The sequence below is a fragment of the Mustela nivalis genome (genome assembly GCF_964662115.1).
Source record: "Mustela nivalis genome assembly, chromosome: 5".
NCBI lineage: Eukaryota > Metazoa > Chordata > Mammalia > Carnivora > Mustelidae > Mustela > Mustela nivalis.
The window spans coordinates 74,608,657-74,631,742 of NC_139024.1; the positions used below are offsets into that span (position 1 = coordinate 74,608,657).

General features: G+C 41.0%; 1 protein-coding gene across 6 annotated transcripts in view; it reads right to left on the bottom strand.

Annotated features, from left to right (window-relative positions):
* The window catches only part of TPD52L1 (TPD52 like 1), a 99,847-nt gene that overhangs the window by 56,785 nt on the left and 19,976 nt on the right, over positions 1 to 23,086 (bottom strand). The window contains exon 1 of one of the 6 annotated variants that reach the window (XM_082729997.1): positions 3,071 to 3,143. The exons of the other annotated variants lie outside the window; for them this stretch is intronic. The gene's annotated coding sequence lies outside the window, so the exon portion shown is untranslated. Of the gene's footprint in view, positions 1 to 3,070; positions 3,144 to 23,086 lie in introns of those variants that run through there. 6 annotated transcript variants of the gene reach the window in all.

Sequence of the window (23,086 nt, forward strand, 5' to 3'; positions counted from 1 at the left end):
CAATTAAAATGGAAAGTAAAGACCATTTTTACAAAATCAGTTCAAAAAGATAGATTTTTTTAAAAAAAGATTTTATTTATTTATTTGTTAGAGAGAGAGAGCGTGCGAGCATGGACAGACAAAGTGGTAGGCAGAGGCAGAGGGAGAAGCAGGCTCTCTGCCGAGCAAGGAGCCCGATGTGGGACTCGATCCCAGGACACTGGGCTCATAACCTGAGCCGAAGGCAGCCGCTTAACCAACTGAGCCACCCAGGCGTCCCAAGATAGATTTTTATATAAACAAGAGTAGAAAGAATTAGATGAATCTTTTTAACTCTCAATATTATCACCAAAGGACAACATAGGTACAAAATATGGACAAAGCATTAATTCATTTCATTTTAAACTGTTTTGGTACAAATGGGAGGCAAATGTACAATCTTCTAAATCACTGATGACGATTTTATTTCAGATACTTAGTGGGTGATACAAACCAAGCAAACCAGATCTAACCAAAGATTTTAGAAGGTGGCTCAAGGGACCGTGTGCTTGGTGACCAGGTAGGCAGAGACACACAGCCCTAAAGTTCCCGCCCTCTGTGTCTCTCAGTGCTCCCATCCCCACTGCAATCAGAAGTCACCAGAAGCTTCTTGACTACCTACCCTCACAGACACACAGCCTTTATTCACCCGAGATAAAAGGATTACCAAGGAACTTTAAAAATGAGGTCACGTTAAATGACCCATCTCACGCTAAGAAACTGTGTATACCTTCTGTCTCTCTTCTCTGAAAATATTTGGTATTTTGAGTGCAAGTTTTTTCAAAGAAAATATGTCTTCAAATCTAGTATAGTTTTATACACATGCAATCCATTTTCGACATGTTTTTAACAGATGACTAACACTAGTACTATTTTTTAAAAAACAGAAGAGCAAACTCTCAAGAATTTATTAATGGAATTTATGGCATGCTAAACATAGAAGCGGGAAGGGGCCTGGGTCCTCTTTTAAAATCCTTCCCAGTTAGGAAACAAAACTAACAAACCAAAAGTCTAAAACTAAAATGGGTTGTAATAATAACCAGTGGCTTTGAAATGCATGTTCCTTTAGAAAGGTGGGATCTCAGAGGTTAACACAGACTAGCAGCTGTTACACTTGGCAATGACCGCGGGCTCTCCCGTGTTCCAGGTAGCCCGACAAGGCAGTTAGGTGGTAATCTCCCCACCAGGGAGGCTTCGCCTAACAACAGAACAACATAAACATACAACGAAAGTCGACCTTTAAAACTGGCCCTTGACTCCAAAGCAATCTTATAAATTAAATATTTTAAAATGTACATCAATATCTGATTTCTAATATCTTGTGACATAAGAACTCGATTCTAGCACATTTCACTTGTATACTTAAGGCAAGCTAAACTTGGTTTCTTCTTCCTTTAGAGTTGCATTTCAGTTGACATTAAGTCTCTACACACAGAATTTAACACTTTGGTTGTAGGTGTCATGCAGACATAATTATTTAGTCAATCATACAAATCTAGCAAAATAGTTTTTAGGCTGTATTATTGGTAAAGATTAAAATGAACAAAATCCGGCCTTAGATCTTTCGATCCATAGTTCAACAAATGAGTTGAGTGGTTAGAACTGCTTATTTAAATAAGAACACAAAACACAAACAAAAACTTTACTTTCTGGTTACAATTAAGAAGTGTTCTTTCATCAGAATGAGATTCAGTTTCACAGCAGGTCTAGATTCGACAGGCTCTTTGTTTCTAAATGCCAGAAGAGGTCAGTAATTGTTAGTAGGTTAACATGTTCTTTTCCCTAAGGATAAAGTCAACCTCCTCGTCCCTCGACAGGTTTCTCAACACTGACACTATTGGACATTTTGGGCCAGAGGGTTGTTTGCTGTGGGAGACTGTCCTGTGTGCTGTGAGATGTTTAGCAGTATATGAAGGGCCTCTGCCAGACAAATCCCAGTAGGACCCTTCCCCGCCAGTGATAATTAACTGTCTCCAGGGGCAACTAGGTAGCTCAGTCTGTTGGGTGTCTGACTTGAGCTCAGGTCATAATCCCAGGGACCTGGGATCCAGCCCCGCATCAAACTGGCAGGCTCTGCACTCAGCAGGAAGTCTGCTTGTCCCTCTCCTCTTCCTCTGCCCTTCCACCTGGCTTGTGGGTGCTTTCTCTCAAATAAATAAAGTCTTAAAAAACAAAACAATAACAAAACAACAATAAAACCATCTCCAGGCATTGTTCAATGTTCCCGGCAGGGCAAACCCATATTCAGATGAGAACTATTGAGGAAGCTCTGTTTGGGCACAAAGACAACATCCACAATTACAGCTGCTGGTAGGGAGTGGACACTTATGTTCATCACATGTCAGGCGCCAGCCAGGGGTGTCATGTACATTAATTCATATGGTCAGGTATCACTATCCCTGATTTATACTTATACACTGAAGAACACTGATATTCAGAGACAAAGTGGTGAGCTGGGGTCCCCTGCTTTTTCTATATTCAGGCAACCTATCATCTTTTTTTTTTTTTTTAAAGATTTTATTTATTTATTTGACAGAGAGATCACAAGTAGACAGAGAGGCAGACAGAGAGAGAAGAAGGGAAGCAGGCTCCCAACTGAGCAGAGAGCCTGATGCGGGGCTCAATCCCAGGACGCTGAGATCATAACCTGAGCCGAAGGCAGAGGCTTAACCCACTGAGCCACCCGGGCACCCCAGGCAACCTATCATCTTTGTGTGTCCCTGGACCTCCCAACTTTGGAAGTCTGTCATCTGTTTGTAAACCCATTTCCCTTCTCCCATGCATGCAAGCAGGTGTGTGCAGGGAGAGCACCGGGGAAGCTGCTACAAGGGAGTGGGGATGGAATGTAAAGGAGGGGAACTTTGCAATATTTCCATCTCTAGTGAAAATTCACTTAACCCACTGCCACCGTTTTCAAACACTGTACAACATACCTACTGTCTAAGCAGACACAGAAGCTTCAAATTGCCTTAGATAGTTAAAAGCACCGGAAGAGCCTCCAAGAGGCTGAGAACATTGCCCCTGCTGTAATTGGAATCCAGTGGAAACTTACTGCTGATCTTCCGTCCCTGAAGGCAGACAGACCTTGGACTCCTTCTTTCAGGAAGCAAAACAGAGTTCAAGATCACACTCAGATGGGGCAGAGAGCCAGCATCTGGGCTTGAAGCCCTGCGTATAATCCTAGTTCCTGGTAGGGCATCGACAGTGTTGACCTTCCCAGATACCACCCCTTAGTTATTGAACTGGAGCCAGGAGCTCACTCAGAGGCCGCTGGGCTAACTGATCTCTTGGCCAACCGCACACTGACCTCGAGCTGCAGACGCTCTGGCCAGCCTCGCCGGCAGTGAGCCTATGAGCCTCACTCTGCTCAGACGCTCCTCATCTTTCCTGTTTAGCTCCTTGTTTCCGGAGACACCAATGACTCGGTTTCCAGCCATGGACACCCAAACACCTTTTTTAGACTCTCATGACTGGACGGCACAGCTCTTCCCCTCTGATGTTTAGTGGGCTTCACGTCCCTTTGGATTCTGCTACTTCAATTATATCCGCTTTTGCTGACTCAGTTCCTGCCATCCATCTGAATCCTTAGCGCTAGAATAAAGGAAAGGCCACACGGCAGGTGGTTATAACCTTCTGGGGGTACAGCTTGGTTCAGAGGAATCACTGAAAGGTACCGCTGCTTGTTTCTGAAGTGTGGCCTAACTTTAACAAGTTATTAAATTACATGTTATTTTAGAAATACCAAGTATGCATACCTGATTAGAATTTATATTATATCCTACTTTGGGAAGGAAATAGACTTTTCTTTAAAAAAAAAAAAATCCTTCCCATTATTCTGCCTTCTAAGACTTTGGCACCTGACACTCAAAAAACCCTTTACTCTCAGGCCAGGCAGGGAGAGACAGATGGGAGTGTCCCTGATGTGGGGGACACACATTTCTCTAAAATTCTCCTTGGAAGAAAAAGAACTCAAAGGAGACATAACAATGAGATGCAGAAAAATAAGGGAAGTTTCCTTTCTTGCGTTTCTGAACTTGTGGACTTGATTCACACTGCTCTCTACTGAACTGGAGCCAGTGGTAAATGTGAGGTGTTTTAAAGTATTCAATTACAGATTATGAAGAAAAAGACCTACCAAGATGAAAAAGTAAAATGATTCAAGGATTTGGAAGGTCAGAGTGATAACACATAAACACAGATTTTATTCTGGGAAAGGGACATCTCTAGAGATTGTTCACATCAGGAGGCGTGTTAAAAATGAAAAGTACTTTTTTTTTTTTTTCTCAGCAAGCAATAAGAAAGATGAAATAAAATTTCAGAAAGCATGATTATGATTTTTTTTTAGGAAATATTTTCAGGTTATAAATTAAATGTAGCTGCTCCTTGGGGTCTAGAAAAGGTTGAGAAAATCTTTTCTGGAGATTACCAGTGGAAGATCACCATAGGGATGTTCTGATTAAAAGGACCGAACCCGGGGCGTCTGGGTGGCTCAGTGGGTTAAGCCTCTCTCTGCCTTCGGCTCAGGTCTTGATCTCAGGGTCCTGGGATTGAGCCCCGAATCCTGCTCTCTGCTCAGCAGGGAGCCTGCTTCCCTTCCTCTCAGCCTGACTCTCTGCTTACTTGTGATCTCTGTCAAATAAATAAATAAAAATCTTAAAAAAAAAAAAAAGTACCGAACCAGCCAAATTATCTCTGAGAAACAGTTTTAAGGTTGTTGTTTTTATTTCCCTGCCTAGTGAGTTAGGAATATGAGGACAACTTTGATACGAAGGAAGCGGAATTCCAGTGCTGGACTCTGCCACCAAACTGTGTGTGGCTCTACGTGAGATTCTTATGCACTTTCACCTCTGTGTCTGATGTCTAAAATCAGAGGGACGGAACGGCATAAATTTGTTTAGATACTCTGGTGAGGAGGGAAAGGAAGAGTCTGAGAAGAAAGTCCGATATCAAAAACATAAATGTGAGGGGAAAAAAGAAAAACTGTATATTCAGGGAAGTCTGTGGTACAGTTTTAATAGACTCTGATGAACACCAAAGTAGATATTATAGATGAAATCAGCATTGTTTCAAGGTATTCAATGACATGTACTTTATATGAGCTAACAGAAAAATAGCCATGTAACATGTAGTACATTTCTTTCAAATAATCTGGTAATTGCGGGTCTTGCAAGGAAACTGAAGTCCAGAGTATAATTATTTACACTTCCTTTATTTGTAGGGCAACATCCCCAAACTTGTTTCAGCATTGAAACTATCATTAAGCTCTTACATCCCTCAAACCATAATTAAAACTTGGGAAGTGCCCCAGATGTTCCTGTGGCTCATGTGAGTTCATGTTTGATCTCCTGATTATCTCTCCATGACAGTCACAAGGATTAAGGATCTGAGATGAGGATTTAAAATAAAATGCAGAAAGTCTTAAAAACAACCACAGCTTTGGAAGCTATGGAAAGTTTATCTTTCCTTGTTTTCCAGAACCTTTGATGATTCACACATTTAGAGCCAAGTTTAAAGGGCATCACTCCAGGCCAAATGAGTTGGAATCTTTGAGGTCAACCTTGAACATCTGTGCTTTTTTTTTTTTTTTTTTTTTTTAAGTCCCACAGGTGACACAGATGGGAAGCCAACGTTGAAGACCACAGATTTTTAAATAAAATAATATGACCTAAATGGCACCCACCTGAGTCTGGCACCATTCCACGTCCTGGAAATACAATGATTATCAGAGCTGACAAGGTCCTCTGCTCTCATGAAGCTTGAGACACATGATGGCAGATCAGCAACTTCCCTAGTTATGGTAGAGCCTATAGTACACCAGGGGGGCAGTGACGGGGCACAGGGTTTCTGTTGCAACGCAAGACCAACAACAGCTCTCTTTAAATGGGTCAGTTGTGCTGACTCCAAGAAACAGCCGCCATGTAAAACTTCAAAAGAAAAGCGGTTTCCAGGGAGAGGTAATAGCCAGTTCAAAGCCCTAATCTTAAACCTCCTTGTTGCACCAAAGTATAAAAAAATGAAAGTATTGATTAGAGCAACTCAAGGTGACAATGCTGATTAATCTGCTGTTATCAGGGAATGCCCTGTAAGTGCCTTTTCCATAGAGCTAAAGTTTACTTAATGTTACACTATGTAAAAATTACTCATTTACTATGAAATCTTTCTTTCATTGAAGGGTAAAGCAAAAAAAGAAAAAAAAGAAAAAAGAAAATGCATGACAAGCTTCTTACTCTCAAAGAACAGAGTAGATATCCTCAATGTACCCGACTAACTATAAGTCGAGAAAGAATGTATTAAACACTTTGGCCAACGTCTAACTAAACAGGACACCATTAGCACAGATAAGAAGTGTTTTATTCCCATACCTAATCCTGAAGGTCTTCATGGAGATAATGTTATTTGAGTTTAGTCTTACAGGAGAAAAGGTTTTTTGTTTTTGTTTTTGTTTTTTTAAAAGATTTTATTTATTTATTTGACAGACGGAGATCACAAGTAGGCAGAGAGACAGGCAGAGAGATGAGGAAGCAGACTCCCTGCTGAGCAGAGAGCCCAATGTGGGGCTTGATCCCAGGACCCTGGGATCATGACCCGAGTCGAAGGCAGAGGCTTTCACCCACCGAGCCACCCAGGTGCCCCGTGAAGAGGATTTTTGATGAGAGATGAGAGGGGAGTTCCTGTAGGGAAGGACCGTGGTAAGTGCTGAAACCGAGAAAGCTCGGGTATGGTAAAAGAATGAAGAGCTGCTTGACCAACTGGTAAGAAATGTGCCTCAAAGGACATCTGGTCTACATCAAGGAGAGCCTTGACTTCCATGTAAAGTTGACTGCAAGGAATGGAGGAACGTAGAAGGTTTCTGAGCAGGAGAACGACATGATGAGAGATGCGCTTAAGGAAAAAACCCGTCCTTTCCTGGTGCTGGGATTACTTAATGGAGGACTTCAGGGACCAGGTTGTAAGGCTCTGTACCCTTTAACAAAAAGCCCCCAAATGCCAAGAATGTAGAGTTAGTACTTCTTCCAAATTGTTCCCTGCCATCAACTGCCGTTTCTAATTGACTGTAAACTAGAAGTTGCTAAGGTACATGAAATAGTCACACTTAATATTAATCCTATAACTGAGTAAATAACCTGGAACTCCAAAGGTGGTTCCAGTCAGCTCTCACGGGCCAAAAAGCATGAAGTCTTGTATGAGCTTTTTTTTCCCACAGAACTCTCTGTCTGTCTGAATCATAATGATCTAAGAGAACTCTTCTGCCAGTTGAATTGTCAGTGTTATTATCCTCAAGAAAAACAAAAGCCCTCGGGTCGTGCTCTCCTCGAAGGCCCCGCCACGGCTTCATCCCGCCCACTCCACAGCTCACTCTGCAGGGCTCCAGGAATTGCTGCTGCATAATGAATGTGAAATAGCTTTGCACCCTCACTAACACTGATGCTGGAACTCAGAGAGGAGGAAATACATACCTAGAGTCTAAATATATTTTTGATATGTATTTTCTCATATATGGATATATTTTTCATGTATATGTTTTGTATATGTATGTTTCCACACATATGCATTTTTCATATATGTTTCAAGCTTTTATACATCGAGGTCTTTCATATACATGGGCGTTGTCTTCTGTTCTTTATACGCTGCAGCTACTCGGACCACCTGAAGTCACGCCATTGCAGAGAGAATGCTCCGCACAGGAAATCACAGAAGAAATGGTCTGGGGATTTGTCAGCCCCCCTTCAGTCCACTGGATCCCAGAGACTTTTCCTTCAGTGGGACGGCTCTCAGCTACTTTCCCATCACGGTACTCCTGAGGGCAATACCACACCCCTCTAGGATAGTGACTCAGTGTGGCCATGACCTTCAATGGTAAAAACAGGCAGCACCCACCCCCACCTCCTCCAGCACCCTCAGAATAAGGAAAAGGAGGGGAGGGGGAACATGGGAATGGGAAAGGGGAATATTAACACAAGCACCTGGAGAAAATTTCCCAAAGTCCTTCTGCCGTACACCCCCTCCCCAGGATGATTTAAGAAGATGGTCTCTGGAGTATGCTCAGCCTGAATCTAGTCTTAACAATGCCATCCTGGGTATCTTATTTAGGTTCCCGAAGCTTCACTGTCCTCCTCTGTAAAACAGAGAGAATCACAGAAACTATCTCTAACTTTTGGCTGAAGGATTAAATGAGATGAAAGGATGTAAACCGTTGGGTACCACGTCTAACACGTAAGGATAATGAATAGATGTTAGCAACAATTATTGTAAACAACCCACCAAGCAGAGCTGAACTGCTGTCAGTGCCCTTGTAATTAAATGTTGGCCACGGACGACACGGATGCTCATGAACTCTTTCAAGAAGTCAGGAGGGACACATGTGACAGATGCAGTTCTCCCTGGAGTGGCCACACATGGGCCAGGCTGTGTCAGTAAGCATATGCGTGTGTCGCATGCACGGGGGAGGCAAGCCCCATGGGGTCAGAGCAGATCCAGCCAGGGCAAAGAGCTTGGCTGCTGCTTGCAACCACGACCGATTCTTTTCTCTCTAGGTTCTTATTAAAGCTCAAAAAAGTGGACTCAGCTCTAGCTGACAAGTTAACGAAGGGGGTTAAAATCGATGCCTGTTTCCTTAGAAATGAAGATGGGCAGCAGGGAGACTCATGTCAGGTGCTTTTGCACAAAAACCAACCCCTTCTTTGTTTCCTATGAAGTGTGAGCGGCAGGTCTCCTACTGGCAGCAGGGTTTGTTCCATCAGAGGGACAAAGCCTGAAGGAGCCACACCACATTGGCATGTCTGTTTCTCCTTCCCTTAGTACGTTTTATTTTGAGTTAATAGTATGTACAAGTTGGGATCCTGCTGAGGTTATGGCCAGGTAAGGGAAAGCAGGATTTTCTTTTCTTTTTTTTTTCCCCCTCAAAATTTTGATTGCTATGGATTAACCCAAGAGAACTTCATGCTGCTAGGATCAGCTGAGTTCTGAAACCCTTGGCACGAAGGGCAGATGTCAACTTGACCAGGTGACAGTCCCATGCCTAGAGCAAAACACCATGTCTGGTGTCCTGAGGGCTAGCCAAGTTCAGGAAAACAAAAATTTCCACTTGGAGGCGAAGCCATCCTCACCCTCTCCTCTCCACATACACACTATTTTCCTACAACAAAGGCCCTGAGGGAACATGACCAGAGGAAAAGTTTTCTTCTCCAACAGCGTATTCCAGGAGTCATCAGGAAAGCTGGGGGCTACCCAGTAGGCTTCGTTCACAATTTGCTTTCTAAATCTTTCATGACTCTTCTTAATTCTGCCTTAGAGTAGCAAGTAATATTCACCATGATGAGCTTTGCTGTAGTCTGATGAACAGATGGAGGGAGAAAAATCAGGTACCTGACATTTCCAGACTACGAAGGACTGAGATGCCCCACAGTTGTTCACTTCTTCCCTTGTTAGGAACTTTCTCTTCCCTCAGATGATGAGGAGACAGACTCGCTCAGAGCACATCTGGTCTTACAGTTAGAGTATCCGCGCCCTGTTTTTCTATTTTGACAAACCACATGTGACAACATCCAGCCAAATGGAAAACACTGCTGTTCTCGGGTACCTCCAACGTCGCACCAGTGATACCTGAAGGCAGTGAGGTTACTCCACACTGTTTCAGTTACAAGAAATAATACCACTCACCCCGCAGTGAACACCTCATTATCCCTTCACCATTTTCTTTTGAAATGAAAGGAAAAGAATTACATCCGTATGTTGACGGAACCTGGAAACAGACATCTGTTTTCTCACTTCTTCATTTAGAAAGGCGGTGTGGAGAAGCTGCCCCTTGTGCCCTCAGAAACACATAAACCAAGTGAGACACAAGTGTCAAAGGACAATTTGTTCTTCTGCAAAATCACCCACTAGGAATATGACTGTGAATAAAGAAATGGAGAAAATACAACTTGAACAAAATAACCAAACCCACACACACATACATCAGTATACGTCAAGAACAAAACAAAATATCATGGTCAGTGAGGAATATTCAATTTTTAAGAAAACATTAATTACAGTTTGGAAGACAACTGAATTTAAAATCATATCAAGATCCCACAAAACATCACAGAATGTACTACAAATCCCTAATCAATAAGTAGAATGGAGAGAGCCGTAATGGATGGTTCCATATGGTTCCCTTGGTACAACGAAAGAGAATATATTGAGTACGTCATAAAACCCCTAAAGAATGGTGATGTACTGTTGATGGCTCTCCGTCTCACTGACTTCCTGTCATTAGTCTGTGGTAGGCACCCCCCACGTGCCAGCTCCTTCAGTACTGTTTTCAGAGAAAATGCCCTAGGACCTATTCTGAAGATGGAGCACCAGCGGTAATCGTCTGCCACACTTGGAACTGCTCCCAAGTTTGGGGTCTTACTTTTTGACAGCCCTACAAGCCACGAGAAGCGTATTAATTCTTGCCATTTACAAAGTCACAGCTGGTAGAAAGAGTTCAAATTATGGCCAATACAGTTCACAGAAACTATTTCCAGTCTGGCACTTCCACTTACTTTGACATTAGCTGTCTCTGGCTATAGAAAGAAAGTGACTCATGTCTTCAGAGCAGACAGCTCTGTCTGTCCTTCCTGCCTATCCTAACCCCCACTACTTCTGAGCTGGTAGAGAGTTCTAGTGAGGGAAGGAAAATGGATGGGGAGTTTTAGAAGGATCTACAGTGTGACTATCTATAGCTCAGCATACTCCTTCTGTTATGTGTTTTGTCAACTGTAAATTATTGTGGCTATTGCTTTTACTTTATATTCTTCTTTCTGTGAGGCTTACTAAATAAAACCAAAAAAATGGCTCTATTTATCTTAAATACTCATGTAGAAAGGAAATAAAATCAAGTTCCTGCAATATCAGATGTGGACCTACTTCAGAGTGAAAAGGAAATCACAGTGACATTGGTGAAAGGAGTTATGGAAAAGTACCAAGAAGAGGGAGATTGCCAGTCCTCATCTTGGCTCTTTCCTCACGTAATGAGCTATCTTTTGACGGCACCCACAAAATCAAAGGCATCAATGGTAACCACTACAGGAAAAAATAACTTAGAATGAAAAATCAAGTTAATGGCAGGATAAAATAGCCTTTCCTTCTTAATGAATATCTAATAATGTTTTCTATCACCTCTTAAATTAGGAAAGCCTTAAAGGATGCCATAGGCAGAGTCTGTTTTCTGTCTTCTTTTTGAAATTCTTTGCTCCCAACCCAGGTAGATACAACACAGACCAGGTTTCTTTGCAGTCAGAGTATGAGTCGGGTTTTACTTTAATATTTTCACTTTAAAATGCCTGCACAGAAGCCACCTCTGTGCTCTTGATCACATAAATCCTGTTTCTGGAACAGAGCACACACCTGATCTCTACTGGTCCTAAGAATTAACTTAGCAATTTGCCCAACTAGGGTAATTACTTTAAAGAACAGAATTATTTGGTCTTTAGTTTGGTATGAAATTCTTCTAACTCGAGCACAGAATTTTAAAGTCTAAGTGGCAAAGGTCATCCACGAATGCTTAGGACAGAGGTAAAATCAACTGAGATGACTTCTATTTATAATTAGATGACCAACCTTCTCATGACAGTTCCAACTGTTGGGGCCAAATTAGTTACCTAAGGCATCTATCACCAATAAGAAAAAGTCTATGCCCCCATTTTAAGCTAATTCTCTGAAAGTATCATGATGCTTTGCCTAAGATTTAAAACTACCTTATGAAATTTATCAGAATGTCTTCTGCATAAACTAGCCATACTGGCATATACAAAATGAAGCAAAGCTTGCCTAGGGATGGACCTGGACTGCACTGAGTTAACTGCCTTATCAGCCCAGTGGAAATATCCTGACCATGGAAGGCCATGCATGCAGTTTTGATAAGATTCCCTTGATGAGGTATTTTTTTCAAACTGCAGGTCACTACACCATTTAGGGAGTCATTAAGTCAACTTAATGGGCTGTGACAGCCATTTTTTTTTTTTTTAAAGAAACAGAGTAGACTAGAAAAGAGTGAAAATTATTAGGCATGCATATAATAAGGGCAAGTAATATTTTATGAAATTTTGTTTCAGTTAATCATTTTATACACACACACACACACTCACACACATACACATACAATATATGCACACACACCCCCAGCATAACAGAAGGTAATGTAAAATGTATTTGTTATTCTGTAACAAGGTTTGAAAAGTTTTAGAAAACACTACCACGAAGGATATTTAATTCTACTGTTTAATACAAGAACCATATTTTCCCACTCTACTGATAAAATTCCCCTTTTCCATCAAGGTAAGGGGGAGAATAAATAGGATGAATGAATCCACTTTTAGCTGTACTCAGAACACAGCTGTGAAAGGAAAAATCAGCACTTATCACGGGGAAGACAGATCCACTGAAGGATAAAAATGTGCCTTTCCACTTGGATAACAAGTTGATGATGCAGATATCTTACCAGGGAGAGGCACTGTAAAGTTTCCACTGAAATCACTGGTTTTCTCAGCTATCCTAACTTGTTTCAGAACCTAACCAGCTGGGAAGGTTTTGGCAGAATGTACAACAGAATTAGGTAATTGGGAGATAGCTTATTTGATAGGTGATGCCTAAAAACTTGGCCACCTTCTCAACAGAAACTTCCCAAACAGGATCTCTTACTTATTTTTAAATATGAAATCTTAACTCTCTCCAACCCCCTTTGGAGAGAGCTAAAACCCTTTGCTCCACAATACCATAAAAAACTTGGTCTATGAGGAAGTATAAAAATAAAGGTACACCTAACAGTTCCTGGATTTCAGATAACACCAGATTTTGTTTATTCTTTGGCAACATGCATACGTATGTATGTGTGTCCATGCACGTTTATAGAATTACACATACAGGTGCACTTTGTGGCCAATGGTTTCACAAAAATGGCACTGTGTTCATATAAACTTCTGTCTCTTGCTTTTTTTTTTTTTAAGATTTTATTCAATTATGTGAGAAAGAGAGTGAGCAAGAGAGAAAGAACACAAGTGTGGAGGGGCAAAGGGAGAGGGAGAAGCTGATTCCCAGCTGAGAAGGGAAGGCGGGGCTCAATCCCAGGACCCTGGGATCATGACCTGAGCTGAAGACAGACCCTAACTCACTAAGCCACCCAGGTGCCCCGCATCTTGCTTTTCTTACTTAATAATTCATAATGAATCTATGTGCCGAACAATACAGCTATCACTCACTCTTTTAAGCGATGGCTGAATATTTTATCATAAGCAAATACCACATGTATTCAAACATTGCACATTTAATGGACATTTATTTCAGGTATTTCTGGATGGGGAGGTGCCAACTATCATCAGTGCTGCAAGGGATATACTCGTCCATGAGTCATTCTGTAAGGTAGCTTTAATGCCAAAAATTCCAAGAGGAGAATTTAAATTTTAGTAGCTGTTGCCTGATTGTTTTCTAAAAAGACTGGAACAATTCATGTTTCTACTAGCAACACTTGGAAGTATTCACTTTTTCCATCCTTCTCAACAATTTGAGTTACTTACTAAACTTTTAACTTTTGCCTGTTCAATGTGTATAACACAGTATCATACTGTTACTTAAATCTTCATTTCCCTAGCATAATTAATTTAAGCACCTCTTTATATGCTGTTGGCCAAACGGGATTTGCTTTTCAATAAAATGAATCCAAATTATTTTTTATCCTATTTTTCTACTGGCATATAAAATTATTAGATTTTTTCATTTTTTATTGGTATTAATTTATATGATGAAATTCTTCCCTCACCTACTGTTTGCCTATTGGGTTTGATAATATCTTTTGCCATCAAATATTTTTAAATTTTATATGGGATAAAATGTTTATTATTTTTCGGTTTTTTAATTATTTTTCTTTTTGACCTTCTGTGTTTCCTCTCTCGGTTAAAACAGTTTCTCTCCAGTTGTTACATTGTACAAAGTCACCTCATTTTTCTTTTAATACTTGTGTGTATTATTTTTCTAGTAAAAATTCTCAAATATATAAATTTTGTAAAGCACAGAATAAGCACCAAGCTTTTTTTTGTTTAGTTTTCTTTTTTGAGATAGTCGTAACAAGTGCTGTACCAGCATTTTTTTTTTTTTTAAAGATTTTATTTATTTATTTGACAGACAGAGATCACAGGTAGGCAGAGAGGTAGGCAGAGAGAGAGGAGGAAGCAGGCTCCCTGCAGAGCAGAGAGCCCGACGTGGGGCTCGATCCCAGGACCCTGGGATCATGACCCGAGCCGAAGGCAGAGGCTTTAACCCACTGAGCCACCCAGGCGCCCCTGTACCAGCATTTGTTATTAAATAAAGCATATTTCTCACTGAAACTGCATGCATTAAATTCTGGCATATTCTAAGATCCACTCTGGACTCCACTTTGTGGTACTAATCTATGGTGCCAATACCATGCTGCTTTGATAAGAGTGACTTTGTGGTATACAGTAACAGTCCATAATGCAACTCCTACTTCCACCCAGTCGTCTTTATCATACGCTTTGTCTAATCTCACACATTTAGCTTTCATAGGTACTCTAAGAGCATTTTATCTAACTCTCAAATATCTTTGTTGGGACTTTACATGAGTTTACATTAAATACAGTTATTAATTCATCTATTGAAGCTTTAAATTCTCCTTAGGTTGATTTTGATAATTTATATAGTGCTATACTTCCTCTGGTTCAGGGATCAGGAAACTATGGCTTGCAGGCCAAATCTGGCCCACTGCCTTTTTTTTTTTTTTTTAAGATTTTATTTATTTGAGAGAGAAAGACAGTGCACACATGAGCATGAGCAGAGGGAGAGGCAGAGAGAGAGAGGGAGAGAATTTCAAGCACACTCCATGCTGAGCGAGGAGCTAGTCTCTGGGCTCCATCTGACCACTCCTGAGATCATGATCTGAGCGGAAACCAAGAGTTGTACGCTTAACCTACTGAGCTACCGAGGCACACTCCACTGTCTATTTTTGTAAATAAAGTTTTATTGGTTCACAGCCATACCCATTTGTTGTCATAATGTCTATGGCTCCTTTTGTGCTATAGTGATGGGACAGAGTAGCTGTGACAGAAACCTAAAATGCTTACTATTATGTCCCTTGATAGAAAATGTTGGCAGATCCGTGTCTTAGGTTCAAAATTTAGCTTCCAAAAACTGATACGTGGCATTTGCCGACTCCTAAAAGTTCTTCAATATTTAAGTTCTGTTTCTTTTTTCATTTCTTTGTTCTCCTTTTTCTGGAAACAGGTTCTCAAAAGATTAGTGTCTTTCCAAAAATTCACTTTTGGGTATATTTAACCTTTATACTATTTTTGGTATTGTTGTTTTCGATTTCATTAATTTCTGCTTTCAGGTTTTAAAATTCTCTTTTTGTGGACCCCCCCCCCCCAGCTTCTTAACTATAAACTTTCATTATTTGTAGTTACTGTGTCTCATAGATTTTAGTTACTTTGTGTCTCACAGATTTCAGAGTTCTCCTTCTCACTCTTTTCTAGGTAGTTTAGAACTTCATTTTGATTTTATCTTTGACCCAAGTGTGTTTCTTAATTACCAATTTGTTAAAAACTGGCGCTATATTTAAGTATTTCCACTTTTGTTGGATAATCATTAAAGAATGTGGCCTGTACATTTCTGCAAAGAAGACATCCAGATGGCCAACAGACACATAAAAAATGCTCCACATCATTCGGCATCAGGGAAATACAAATCAAAACCACAAGGAGATATCACCTCACACCAGTCAGAATGGCTAAAATTAAGAAGTCAGGAAATGACAGATGCTGGAGAGGATGTGGAGAAAGGGGAACCCTCCTACACTGTTAGTGGGAATGCAAGCTGGTGCAACAACTCTGGAAAACAGCATGGAGATTCCTCAAAAAGTTGAAAATAGAGCTACCCTATGACCCAGCAATTGCACTACTGGGTATTTACCCTAAAGATACAAATGTAATGATCCGAAGGGGCACGTGCACCTGAATGTTTATAGCAGCAATGTCTACAATAGCCAAACTATGGAAAGAACCTAGATGTCCATCTACAGATGAATGGATAAAGAAGATGTGGTATATATACACAATGGAATACTATGCAGCCATCAAAAGAAATGAAATCTTGCCATTTGCGATGATGTGGATGGAACTAGAGGGTATCATTCTTAGCAAAATAAGTCAACTGGAGAAAGACAACTATCATATGATCTCCCTGATATGAGGAAGTGGAGATGCAACATCAGGGGTTTGGGGGGTAGGAAAAGAATAAATGAAAGAAGATGGGATCAGGAGGGAGACAAACCATAAGTGACTCTTAATCTCACAAAACAAACTGAGGGTTGCTGGGGGGGAGGGGGGTGGGGTTATGGACATTGGGGAGGGTATGTGCTATGGTGAGTGCTGTAAAGTGTGTAAACCTGGTGATTCACAGACCTGTACCCCTGGGGATAAAAATACATTGTATGATTATAAAAAAATAAAAAATAAATTTAAAAAATGTGGTCTATAAAAGTTCTTAATTTTTTAAGCTATTCTTTGGGCCAAATACTTCACTAATTTTTTTTTCTTCACTAATTTTTCTAAGGGTTTTGTGGCACCAAAGGAGTTAGGGAAAGAACATAAAGTCCTATACTATATCCTGTTAAGTCATTTTAGTTGGATTGTTCGAGGTCTTTCTGTTGTTACCTTTAATCTACTACCTACTCATTAAAATCACCACTATAAAACAGAATAAGCAAACTGTTCTCTCTGCAATCATAGAGCTTTGATTCTGTATTCTAGTTGCTCTGCCATGTGGGCATGGTTTGTGGCTTTACAAATTGTGCCTCTTTTTACTTTATGGTGCTTTCTTTCCAATGTAATTATTATTCTTTATCTTTTTATTTTGTTTGTTCTTTGCCTTGTGTATTTTGCCTCATACTTATCCCTTTTTACCCTCAACCCTTAAAAAATACTGCTTAAGTATATTTCTTGTGGCAACTCCCACCCACACTTTTATTATGTTTTTTTTTTAAGATTTTATTTATTTATTTGACAGAGAGAGATCACAAGTAGACAGAGAGGCAGGCAGAGAGAGAGAGAGAGAGAGAAGCAGGCTCCCTGCTGAGCAGAGAGCCCGATGCGGGCCTCGATCCCAGGACCCCTGAGATCATGACCTGAGCCGAAGGCAGCGGCTTAACCCACTGAGCCACCCAGGCGCCCCACACTTTTATTGTTAACCCAACAGTCCCTCTCTTTACATAGGCACATTTAGACCTTTTATTTTGAAAAATTTTTAAATCTTTTTTAAAAAAGATTTTATTTATTTGACAGAGAGAGAGAAGTCACAAGTAGGCAGAGAGCCAGGCAGTGGGTGGGTGGGGGGGAAGCAGGCTCCCCACTAAGCAGAGAGCCTGATGCAGGCCTTGATCCCAGGACCCTGAGATCATGACCTGAGCCAAAGGCAGAGGCTTAACCCACTGAGCCACCAAGGCGCCCTATTTTTTAATTTTTTAATGTAACAATGGTGCATTTGATTTTTTCTAATTTTATATTTACACTTTTCATATTATTATTATTATTATTTTATTATTTTGCTGGCTTGGTAGCATTTCTGTTCATTCCATTTTTTCTTTCCTTGTTAATTTAAAAATCCTACTACTCTTCTCAATTCTGCAAGTTGTTGCTTTCCTTTCACAGATACCTGTATTAAAATCATCTGAAAACAAAATGCCTAATATTAGGAATCAGATAAAGGCAAGTGTTTGCTATCTTACACAAACAAAATGACAACTATTTCTTCCTTCCAGACATACTATTCTTACATTGTTTCCTCCTTGCGCTTTGATTCCTCCTGTATGTGGATATGACTGCCTCGACTGCAAAATCCCAGTAGCTGATGATCTCAGAGCCATGTAACTTCGGTTTGGTCAGTCAGAAACTTTCTCAGGAGATTTGGGTGTTTGTTTGTTTTATCTGAGAGAAAGCATGTATGTGAGAGAGCACAAGCAGGGGGAGCTGCAGAGAGAGAGGGAGAAGCCTGATGGCTGCCAATCCCTGGACCCTGGGATCATGACCCGAGCCAAAGGCAGACGCTTAACTGACTGAGCCACCTAGGTGCCCCTCTCAGGGGATTTGTGGGAACAGCTAGGTAGAGGCTGCTTTTCTGCCACTTCTGCTGTTCCTGCAGCCAAACACAGTCTGGAGTCATTGGCTTTCTGTGACTGAGATACCAGTCTCCCCACTAACTTCATGGAGTGACCCATCCACTTTACTGGTACAACAGGAGTAGGTGTAGTGGGGTTCTAGAGCCAACAGCAGGAGCAGCAGCTTGGTAACAGGGCACGACCCGATGTCTGAGGCTTCTTCATCCCAACTGCTTCTTACTGGTGGCTATGGCAGCAGTGACACTGGCCCCAGTTCTGGGGAGTAGCTTTAAGAGTTGTTCCTGAAAGTTGAGAGTCTACTACCTTAGCAATACAAAGATTCTGTGGCCATTTACCATGGCTTTGTAGCAAATTCCTTCATGTTTAAAATAAATGAGTGGGTTTTGTCTTCTGCCATTGGAACTTGAGTGATACTTCTGGATCTTTCTCCCCACACAACTTCCAATTTTTGCTGAGATCTTAATAATTTAATACTTTTGGTTTTAGGCAAAGTTTCCTTTTCAATGTCTCTGCTACGTCAAGAATCCTTATTTAGCACATGTGTTAAACATCATTATCATTATTCGTTTACACTGAACCAACATTTGAGTGTCAACCACGTGGCCAGGGAATGGGCTTTGCAGAAAAAAAGACTACTAAGACTTGATCCCTGTCTCACTGTTCTACTGTCACAGATTTTATAAATGTTTTCCAGTTTTCCTCTCACACAATTCAGTGGCATTTTCCTCATGGTTTTTATTAAAAGGACTTCCTTCAAGGTCTTGCAAGTGGAGTCATACAGAGATATCTCAACAACATCGAGATGTGCTTCTCTCTTCAAGCCCCCTTGAATAGAGAAGGCACGAGGCACTCTTTCCCTTTCACAAGTTTATATCCCATCATTTCGTATTACAAAAACCTGGGTCCAAGCTCACCCCTCCAAGAGGTTATCCTGCACAGGGACCCAAACCTTCTGGATGCTCTAGCATTCTACATGTACCTTTAATGCTACTTTGCAAGTATTCTTTTCACTCCTATTTTTCATTTCTATTTTCTTTTCATTCCTATTTACTGTATAAATGCTAGATTCTTTCAGAAACCCCTCAAAAAAGGGGACTTGGGAAAAAAAAGGGGGGGACGTGGTCTTTCTGGCTGTCCTCATAGTTTTTACCACAGTGATTGGCATGAAGTACTCAAAAATAACATTCCTTGCATGCTTAATCCCCACCACATAAATGTGTGTATTCATACGTGGCATATAAACACAAGTGCACCCACACAGTGATTCTTGAGTCCTTGGTACACAAGATGTTTAAATTCTCTCAGCCTCAGTTTCCTCACCTGTGAGGTGGAGACACGGTCACCTACTGTGGAGCTAGGTTCTGGAGAAGATTAAATGGGATCCTATAGGACAATGCGTCCTTAGCCACCGTCCCTGGCTCTAAGGAGAGGAAACTGTAGGGATGATGACATCTGACAGCCAAGCCAGTGCTCCTCCCAACCCCGCTCCCTCAGCTGCCTCAGCCAAATTAATTTCATGCTCTGAGGTACTCCAAAAGCAAAGGCTACTTTAAGAAGCAGCCATACCAACACCTGGAATGTCATCACAGATCCAGATGGCAGGTTCCCTCCCCTTCTACCTTCAACCAACTCTCAAAAACCACCCCCTCAACAATCTTCTATTACAGAGGGAGCCACTTCTTTCCACTTCACCCTCTCAAACTGCACTCCTACAACACTTCGCTCACGACTTCAGCTCACGACTTCCAAAAAAGGCAGCTTGGATTTCAACGTGGCCAAAAGTGACACAGTACTGTGCATTTGATCGGGGCTTACAGACTTTCCCCACGTCTGTATAGGCTTTGATGTTTGCACATCTGCCTCAGAGAAGTCACAGTTGCTGTTTAAATTGGATTGTACAACGCCCAGCCAAGGAACACACATTCGCAAATATTGGCTAAAAAGAAAAGTCCCTGGCAGTGACTCAGCATCTCTGCCCGCCTACCTGCCTTGCGACGCTGGTCATTATGCTTAACTGGTTTCTAGAATGTCCAGCTGCAGAGGAGCACTGTAGTACCTCCCTAAACCCAGGCCTGTCCGATGTGGGAAACAAAGGCAAAAATTAAAATTAAATTTCCTTATTACTTACAGCCCACTGACAAGTCCTTAAGACAGGCAGAGTGACATTCCTCTAGGAACTCAGTTGTCTCGGTGGCAATACTTTGCAAGAGGCAACCTTAGCTTAACATTATCCCAACCCCCTAAAATCCTGTAAGTCTACTTTAACATAAAAAAATTCCTTTGGATGGGGCACCTGGGTAGCTCAGTGGATTAAGCCGCTGCCTTCGGCTCAGGTCATGATCTCAGTGTTCTGGGATTGAGCCCCACATCAGGCTCTCTGCTCAGCGGGAAGCCTGCTTTCCCTTCTCTCTCTGCCTGAATCTCTGCCTACTTGTGATCTTTCTCTCTCTGTCAAATAAATAAATAAAATCTTTTAAAAATTCCTTTGGAAACTTCCTTTATATCTACCCCATACCAAGATATAGGTTGGTAACCATTCCCCAAGCATATGACCCACTAATATTCATCTGAGGAGTCTCATGACTAAGCTTTTCTTAGACAGTAATAAATAACTTTTTCCTAACAATAGCTAGCAATTCTTTCTTGGCAGTTAGCTCTGAAACCCAACATCTTTCCTACATCAGTGTCCTAAAGGTAGCCTTGTCCATAAGAATTGCCCCGAGTGGGTGATCTAGCCAAGAGTCACCAGAAAAGGGGCAGTCCAAAGTCAACTTTCCAAATGACTCCAAAGTGCTCCCCGAATCTTCCTAATGTCCCAGGGACTCCTTAGACCCAGGAATCAGTAGCCTATCCAATACTGACTCACTCTAGGTCTCCCAGAGAATCTTGGCCTTTGCCAACTTGGGAGAAGAGAGAGTCTATTCTAGTTCATCATATCCCCAAAATCTATATATTGCATAGCTCACAGAAGATGTTCACCTAATGTTTGTCAGTAAATAAATATCATAAAATAATACATGCTTTTAACTAGGTCTGCCCTCAGTGCTAGCAGAAAATACCCAAATACTATAGAGATTCATAGTCTAAAACTTAAATCCCATGATGCTGATTAAATCTCAGTTTGGTTTCTTCCCCCTCTTTTTTTCTGTAGAAACTAGACAGCACGTACATAATAAAGTAAAATAGCTTGTTGGCCTCGACACAATCACCGAACTCCCCAGCTGCCTTAGTTCTCAGTTCAACCCTGTTGAACCCTTAGTTCTCTGTCGAATGTGTTATTTAGTTCTCTTGATTATTCCTAAATTTTCCTGAAGAGGGATTTGGATTCTGACCACTTTGTTTTCCTGAACTTTGGTCTTGGTATCATTATACATCTGCTTGTTATCATTAAGTCTGCTAATCATTTAGATCACACATTATCAGGTTTGCTAATTAATTACTACAGGGCATAAATTTAAAAATTATGACACAATATTCACTACTTGGTTCACTGCCATCAGATTCTTCACCTTTTTGGATCTTCTTTTTAAATATGTATGTTTTGGGGGCACTTGGGTGGGTCAGTTGGTGAAGCGTCTGCCTTTGACTCAAGTCCTGGGATTGAGTCCCACACCAGGCTCCCTGACTAGTGTGGAGTCTGCGTCTCTCTCTCCATCTGTCCCCGACCCTGCTCGTGTTCTCTCTCTCTTTCTCTCTCAAATAAATAAAATCTTTAAAAAAATTTAAAAAGATACTTTTAAGTATCTTTATTATGGTGCCCACACCAAAGTGGGGCTTGAATTTATAACCCTAAGATCAAGAGCCTCCTCACACTCCACGGACTGAGCTAGCCAGATGCCCCTCACCTTTCTAGATCTTAAAGAGAAAAACCAACAGTAGACTTGAACCCAACTTCTAAGATTACTCTAAGCCCTCATTTTCCCCTTTCCTGGTTCTAGCCTTCTAATTTGCACAAGAGCAACACCGGCCTCCTTCATACTACCAGAAAGTACCATGAATACTCACAATTAGATGTACCAGAAAGCATTCAGCTAATATAAAGGGCTATGCTAACAGCGAGTCATTTGGCTGTGATTCTGTGGGCCCCCAGAGCAGAAGCTGGTAGGATTCTGTTTCTTTATTTAAAAGAACTCTGAGCAAGTAAAACAAAACATTCTTGATGCCTGAATATATCATTAGAAGGACCAGGAAGGAGTCTCATGTAGATGCTAAACAGTCTCATTTTGTGTTTTCAGTTATAAGTGGAATTATCCAGAATGTGGTAATTAACACTCTCTTTTATGTTCTCTGATCAAGAAACAACTGAATAAATATATATACATATACATATATTGTTTGTTTCCTGAAAAATTATGTACCATATTTAATTTGAAAATTCTAATGTGTCCATAATTTCAGGACTTTCAAAGTTAAAGGAAGATTTTACTCAACTAAAAAAAGTTATAAACCATGCTTGGCACTAACTGTGTCCAATTAACCACAGCAGGTGGCAGGTAATGGTGGAAAAATACTCACTTGCAAATAAATCTGTCTTTGAAAGAGTAACAGTACAAGCCTGCTGTTCTTTTCCCCTTCCTTCCCTCCTAAAGGAGTCAAACTGGCTTACAATATTATATATGAGGAACTAATAATTATATAAAAATAAAGTAGAGCGGTTGGACAGTGGTTATTTTACAAGACAGAGGTTAAATCGAGCCATCTGTTGATTCTCAAAGACTCTGAGTATACAGTCACCCACACGATAGAGCACAGACCGAGGAAAAGCAGTTCCAGGAGCTATGGGTTCAAGGTGAGGAAAAAGGTGGTATCAGGGTGGCACCAGAGCTGGATCCAGGGCTGGACTCAAGGATGTTCACACTCCATGGAGAAGGCGGCATTCCTCATTGAAAGGGCTTTCAAACACCACCCGCCCCCTCTTAACCA